This window comes from Pygoscelis adeliae, unplaced genomic scaffold, assembly GCF_000699105.1.
Source record: "Pygoscelis adeliae isolate BGI_AS28 unplaced genomic scaffold, ASM69910v1 Scaffold54, whole genome shotgun sequence".
Taxonomy (NCBI): Eukaryota; Metazoa; Chordata; class Aves; order Sphenisciformes; family Spheniscidae; genus Pygoscelis; species Pygoscelis adeliae.
In genome coordinates, this window is record NW_008824982.1 from 6,050,560 (window position 1) to 6,057,321 (window position 6,762).

Below are 6,762 nucleotides of genomic sequence, written 5' to 3' on the forward strand. Positions count from 1 at the left end.
GGGCGGGTATCCATTGGGGTCCATGATCTGTGGAAACACAAGCATATCCTCTCCCCCATGTTATAAGATCATAAGGACCTTCCCATTGGCTATTTTCCAGTGACTTGACCCACACCTGAGCCCTTTCCCCTGCTGGGGAAGCCGAGTTCTAAGATGCAAAATGTCGCATTATTACCGTGTTAGGGCTGTCAGCAGCTGTCCTGTCTTCCCTTACCGTAAGATGATTTAACACATATACTGCTTTATGAAGGTGGGCTTGCGGTGGTTCCCCCAACACTAGGTAGTCGTTTGTTTTGAGGAGAGATCAGGGCATCAGTTAATTGAACTAAGATTCATTTCCATTGGCTCATTTTAGGAGACAAAAATATGCCTGGCATACTTTTTGATTGCTTGAGAATTACCAGCAGCATGAGCTAAATGTGAGCATTATGTTTACCCGCTGACTGCAGAACTGGCAAACAGCAGGCTTTCTATACAGTGAACTAAGGCACCAGTATATGCTGCTTATACAGGAGTATCTTAGTTCAAAGTGTACGTGGATGTTATCAGGTGTGATCTTGCTCACATTAACCATGTCAGAAATACCTACGTTACATCTGACTGAAATGGGGGGACAGAAGTTATGTTATCATTCCAAAATGCTTGTCATAGAGGACCTGATGGCTGTCACAGAAATAGAGAAAGGACCTCTTTGCATTTGCTGTTGCTGGTAGGGCTATAAAGTGCACATGTGCACAACACACACGTACACCATGATCTGCCAAAGTTTAAAGCAGAAGCAGGTGACATTACTAAAAGCCAGCCAGATCCCATTAGCTCATAAAAGGGTGGACATTAAATTTCTTCCTGAAGTAAGTGGTATTTTGGAGTCTCAAATCAGGATGTTGTATAACAAAGCTCCTCCTTGGGAGGAGCTGAGCCAGGGTAGAGGATCCATTGGAGATAGTGAGTGCAGCTGAATGAAAACCATGAGACAAGCAGCATTTCAATCACTGTATTAAAATACACTGTCTCATTAAAAGAATGATACCAGGCTGCAAAATCGCATTTTTGTTCACTTTTATGTTCTTCTTCAGGTGGTATTTGTACTTTATTTTCTCTGGATTTTCACGTATATGCCAGATATCTGGTTTTCTGGGTCTTATTCCTCATGGTTCCCTTATTTACAAATGCTTTGGTACAGTTGAACCATCATTCTTAAGTACAGGGGATTCAACAACAAAATACAGTGAGAAATTAACCATCAAAGTAAGCAAAAAGACACTATCTCTCTGCAGGCTGTACTTCAAAAGAGACTTACTGAGAGAAATAAAACTACTTGGAAAGATTGGAACAAACTTTAAAGCACAAAGTCTCGTGAAAAGGTTTTTTAGCAAACTAAAAGAGGAGTTCTGTGGTAGGAGTATAACCTTTCTGAGGCAAAACGTGATATGCAAAGCATTTTCACATTTCTTTGGCAAAATATTTTTTAAATAGTCTTCAAGCACATTTGTCTGAGGCACATACCAACAAAACAAATGTAAAATGACCCAGCAAGTAACTGCAAATATGCTGTTAAAGTTATCTGTTCAGAATTACACGGCTGTTTACATGATCTCTTTAACTCTTCAGCAGTAGTGTTCTCAGCCAGGAGAAAGCGCTTAAATACTTAACTGCACTAACTCTTCTGAGGTAGAAATCTGTTTGAGGATGAGTGTGTAGAGTAAAACCAGTTAAAATTTAAAGTAATTAAGGCAGTTAAGCAGTTCAAGTAGTTAGAGCCAAACATCCTGTAAACATAGCTGTTATCCTGCAGTCCTTTGGAAAGCAAAGGAAAAGTCTGTAAGATCATGCTGTGGGTGTTCCCTGTGGAAGTGGAAAGAGATGAAGCAAAGGAAAAAACATAAAATGAGGAGTACAAAGCCAGCTTGCCATATTAAGAAATGAATTCCAGAGGAAAGGTGCACCTAAGGCAGTGATTGAGGGCTCAAAACTTCAACCACTGGTTCAGATTGCAAAGCCTGGGATTTACTGCTAGCTTATACTGGACTGGAGAAGGGCCAACAAATTTTGATGATGAGCCAAAGTGAGTCCTTCTACACTGACTTCCCATGGTGCTCACTGACTTCTCGTGTTGGTGCTGTGATTTTGCGTGGTTACAGTCAGGATTGAGTAAAAAGAGATAAAACAGGCCATGTAAAAGTAGGCTTTCTGCTCCCAGGCAAATTGGGATAAGAATATGGAAACCAGTTGAGGAATGGTATTAAGAACAAAGCTCAGCTGAAGAAGTAATGTCCAAGACTGGATTCAGAATTTGGATCTGAGTATAACCGAGGATTACTTTTGAAATGAGTGTGATAGTTTTGCTCTATAATCCTACAAAATAAGATTTTTACTTCAATTCCTCCTCACAAAACCTTGACATCATTGATCTGATCGAAAGAGATGCAAAAAATAAACAGCTTCTGGTTTTAGATCTAATCCTAGAACAATGTTACCTTCCATAGCAGAATGTCACCATGCCCCAGGAGGTGTCTGTGTGTGCTACAGGTGGGAGCAGCCGTGCCATACCCTCTGGTCCATTGTGAGCTAGTGCTGGCTCACAGGCTCCATAGCTGTGTTAATACAGTGCTGTGCCTAAGGATATATCCTTTGCTGAAAAGCGGTGACTGGAGAGATGGGCTTTATTGTAGAAGCTCAGTACCCCATGAATGCAGCAAACATACGTCTCTGCAGCTGCTTGTAGAGAGGCCCTTGGGGACCACCAGGGCAGGGGTGATCCAACCATGTCACTCCCAATCCCAGAGTTGTAGGACAAGAGATGTGATTCCCCTTCCCATGGGAGGTCTTGCCACACAAGGTCCCTATATATTGACGTATGGCCAGTTTGAAAGTCTGACAGAAGCTGGCAGTATTTACGAAGGTGGTAAATGTTGCTTTTCAGATCTCAACACGGAGAGGGAAATGCATGCAGCAGGTTCCTGTGCTAATTGGTAAACTGAAAAATGAAGTGCTGCACTGTAAAGAGTAAAGAAAAGTTTGTGAGCGCATAGAATTGGCAACGGATGGCAAGACCTTTAAAGCATCTTGCTCTTCTTGTGGAAAAGTACTAAGAATGAAAAGTACGTTAGCAAAAATGTTATTTTGGCTGCCTTTCCCCTTCTAAGCAGATTAATTCTGGTCCTTCATTGATCTTGTTACTATGTCATCTGAAATTATGATTTCAATTTTTTTAACAATCTGTATTATCACTTACTTTGCAACATTACTTATGCATACAATGTTTTGTAGTGAAAAGTCCCCAGTAGTATATAAAGGGACTGATAAGTTAGTGGCCTCCTAAATATTTCAGTAATTCTAGACTGTATTTGAGCACCATCAAAATGTTAATGAATTTTATTCTTGCTGCTTGAGAGAGATGGAATGCTGGTTGAGACTTTGAAAAAGGGCAGTGGTACATTTTTAATTCTGACTGCATAGATTTCTTGTTTGACATTTAGCAATATATAATCCCGTAGAGTCGCAAGTAACATTTTCAAAAGAGAGATTTTGCTTTTTAGGGGTGTCATTTTGATGGTGAGCCTATGTACATGTCTAAATAGATATTCTTTTTTCTTCCATTTCATATAGATAGAAATGAGACGGATTTATGGATGCAACTTTCAAAACTGCTCATTCGTTTTACTTCCCTGTCTTTTGGAGTCACAAAGAAAGATTGAAAAGACCTTTGTTTTACCCTCTGAGAAGTCGTGTATGGTAGTTTTAAAGGAATTTCTGTCCAGTCATAGCCTGGTTTAAAAAAAAAAACTTCATATCTATTAATTGAATTACTTATCTGTGTACTTAAAATATTTTTTCTGCTGAGACTTTTTTACAATTTTCACTCTATAGCTTTGCAATTTTGCCTTAAATTGGTACTCCATTGCAAACCAGCTACTGGTTTTGCATAGTTTCCATGCAAGTTCTCTTTTACACAGGAAATTTTAACAGTAGAATTTGGACAGATTCATCATACCGTAATGCAGCTGAAACTAAATTGAAAGCATATGGGGGCCTGGCATGGTTAACTAGTTTTTGTTCTTGTAACAAAGACTTGAAGTTTGACAGAGCAGCAGATGTGTAGCGGAAGAAGAGTTAAGAGAATTTAAATGAGAAAATTGGGTTCTCACAGAGGAGAAGAAATAGTAAACTGAGGGACAAAGCACAGAGAACTGAGCACAAGTTTCTTGTTTATTTGTGCACTCATATTTTGATGGGCATCAGAGTTAATGCAAAATCTAAATTTTCCAAGACGAAATGTTGATTCTGCTGTTTGGGTTTTTTTTCCAGTTTGTTTTGGATAGCGTTGACAATAGTCTTTCTGAGCTGCCATGGTAGCTGCTGAATTTTAATTCAGGGACAGTGTTGATACAAAACAGCTTTTGCAATAGCTGCTTGAAGGACAGGGTTAAATTTGCCAAAACCAGACTCCAGTTGAAAACATAGGGTCAAACTGGCTTTTATTTTTGTGTGTTTTTAATAGAAGTATTCCAGCATCCACATGGCAATTGCATTAAGTCACGGGCATTTTGGTAAGACAACACAGTTAGAGTAACACAGCCCTGGGAACGTGGGTCGGTGAGAGACTTAGGCTCCTACCAGGCACATGTTGCAGCACTAAGTGTTCAGCAGCTGCTCTTGGAAGTGGAGACACTCTCAACATGAGTTACCTGTGAACATGAAGCAGGGTAAGGATGAGGAGAGGAGAATGCACCTTGGTTTTGCCCCTCCGCAATGAAGAAGAAAGCCAGGGTGGGAAACACTCCTGTTTCAGATGGTCCTGGCTACTCAGGTGCAGAGCTTTGAGCTTTTTCCTGAGGAAAAAGAGGGTGCCAAAAGCCCCAAATGGGATCACTCTGTCCTCCCACCTTTCCCTCTGCCACCTATGCTTTTGCCTCTGTGTCCCAGCTCCTATGTCACAGTGGAGGCCTCATTCTTACATCAACCCACTTGTTTCCCATATTCCTTGATCAGCTCATTAACCTACTTAGTGTCCTCCCCTTTGTATCCCTGCTTGCTTTGGTTTTCTGTGGTACCAGTGAGGAAGGAGGTGGCAAGACAGCTTTGGGAAGGGAAGTTTGGCCTCGACAGTGGGGACATCCTGTTAGGTGGTGTCTCCTAGGTGAGATGGGGCTGGGCAGTAGATGTTGGGGCATCTCTCATAAAGAAAGAGAAAAGCAGACAAATGGGAAGGGACGTGTACCCTGGAATTAGATAGCTGCTATACCAGGAGAGGAACCTGGGGAGAAAAATGCATATGCGCCAGACATGGTGTCAGACATGCCTGCTGTTGTGACTTTCATTTTGGCTGTGTTGCCTCTGTGCTTTCAGCTTGCAGCAGGTACATTTAGGCATGTAACATGTTCTAAGTCAGCTGGGATAAAAAACTTCAAAACATTTGCTCAAAGACCACAAGTTCTTCAAAACACACAGAGAAAATTCTAAGCAGACAGTGAAATTAGCTCTTGGATTTTATTTTAAAAAAGAGTAATGGTCTGTAAATGCAGATAGATGTGTTTTTCTGCTGAAGAACCGCAGTGAATATGAGAACAGCTGGGCAGAGTACCCTGGTTTCTTGATAAAAGCCTGATTCAAGCAGAGCAAAAATATGATTCTTTGCAGACTCAGAGAGACTGGCAGTAAAATGCTGCATAAAAGCCTGCCCAATCACCCCAGGGAAAGAAACTTGGCAGAAACATTGTATACAGTTTTATACAGTATTTGCAAAGACTCTGGACACCCCATGTGAGAGCCACGTGGTGAATTCCAAGGGGATGAGGTAAAGCGTAGGGCTCTGGGGTGAAATGCATTTGTCAGAAGCACTGATCGTGCGGTCACCTCACCTGCGTTGCCTGCCGGTTCCTCTTGCTCCAGACACTAAGTTTCCTAAGATATTCAGAAGAATGAAAATCAGCCTGCTGCAAAAATATTTTCTTGTCTTAAAATGTGGAGTTTCCTTCCAGGCCCTCTGTCGTACGCTGGCTGCAGGCTCAGTACAAATGATATTACATAGCTCTACAGGCTGCGCCCAGTGCCCGAAACCCACTCAAAACAGGAGCTTTATACCCATACAAAGAGAAATTCTCAGTGGGAGAAGATAATACCAAGTACTCTACAGAGGCAAAATATCAGTGATGCGTTTTTATTATTGTAACAAAGCACTAACAACAACTGATTATCTTTTGAAATAGCATGTTATTTTTAAACAAAAACACAAAAATGCCAAACCATTTGGTAATTTCAAGTTCTTGGTACCCTACACTTCGGCTGTAAGGTTTGTCTAAAAAATTACTTGGCACCTCACTGTCAATGGAGGTCACTGCCCCATGTCCCAGGCAGATGTCTCAGGGACTAGAAGACCAGGGCTGATGGATATGACCATCCGTGGCATTCTAGGTGCAACAGGAATCCAAAGACACCGAGATGCCTTGAGTGACCACTGGTGCCTCAAAACAATACTGTACCTGCAAATGACCTGGAAGCAAAACCTTTACTTTCTGTGGGCTGTCAGAAAGCCACACACATCTTCTACTATTATATTCACACCTTTTAAATGGTGTTACTTTATGATAGTCTCTTGATTTACATAGGATGAGCATACTATAATGCCTTTTACATAGGATATTGTTAAAACCCTTTTGTAGAAATCATTATTCATCTCTTTTTGCTGTCAGCTCTTGATCCAGAGCCAGTGACATTAGTAGAGCATGAACCCCAGGTGCAATGGAGGACTGCAGCCTTTTC

At 41.2% G+C, this 6,762-nt stretch overlaps 1 protein-coding gene across 1 annotated transcript in view; it reads left to right on the forward strand.

Moving 5' to 3' along the window:
• Positions 1 to 6,762, forward strand: part of TRAPPC3L (trafficking protein particle complex 3-like) — a 21,769-nt gene that overhangs the window by 8,953 nt on the left and 6,054 nt on the right. The window lies entirely within an intron of this gene.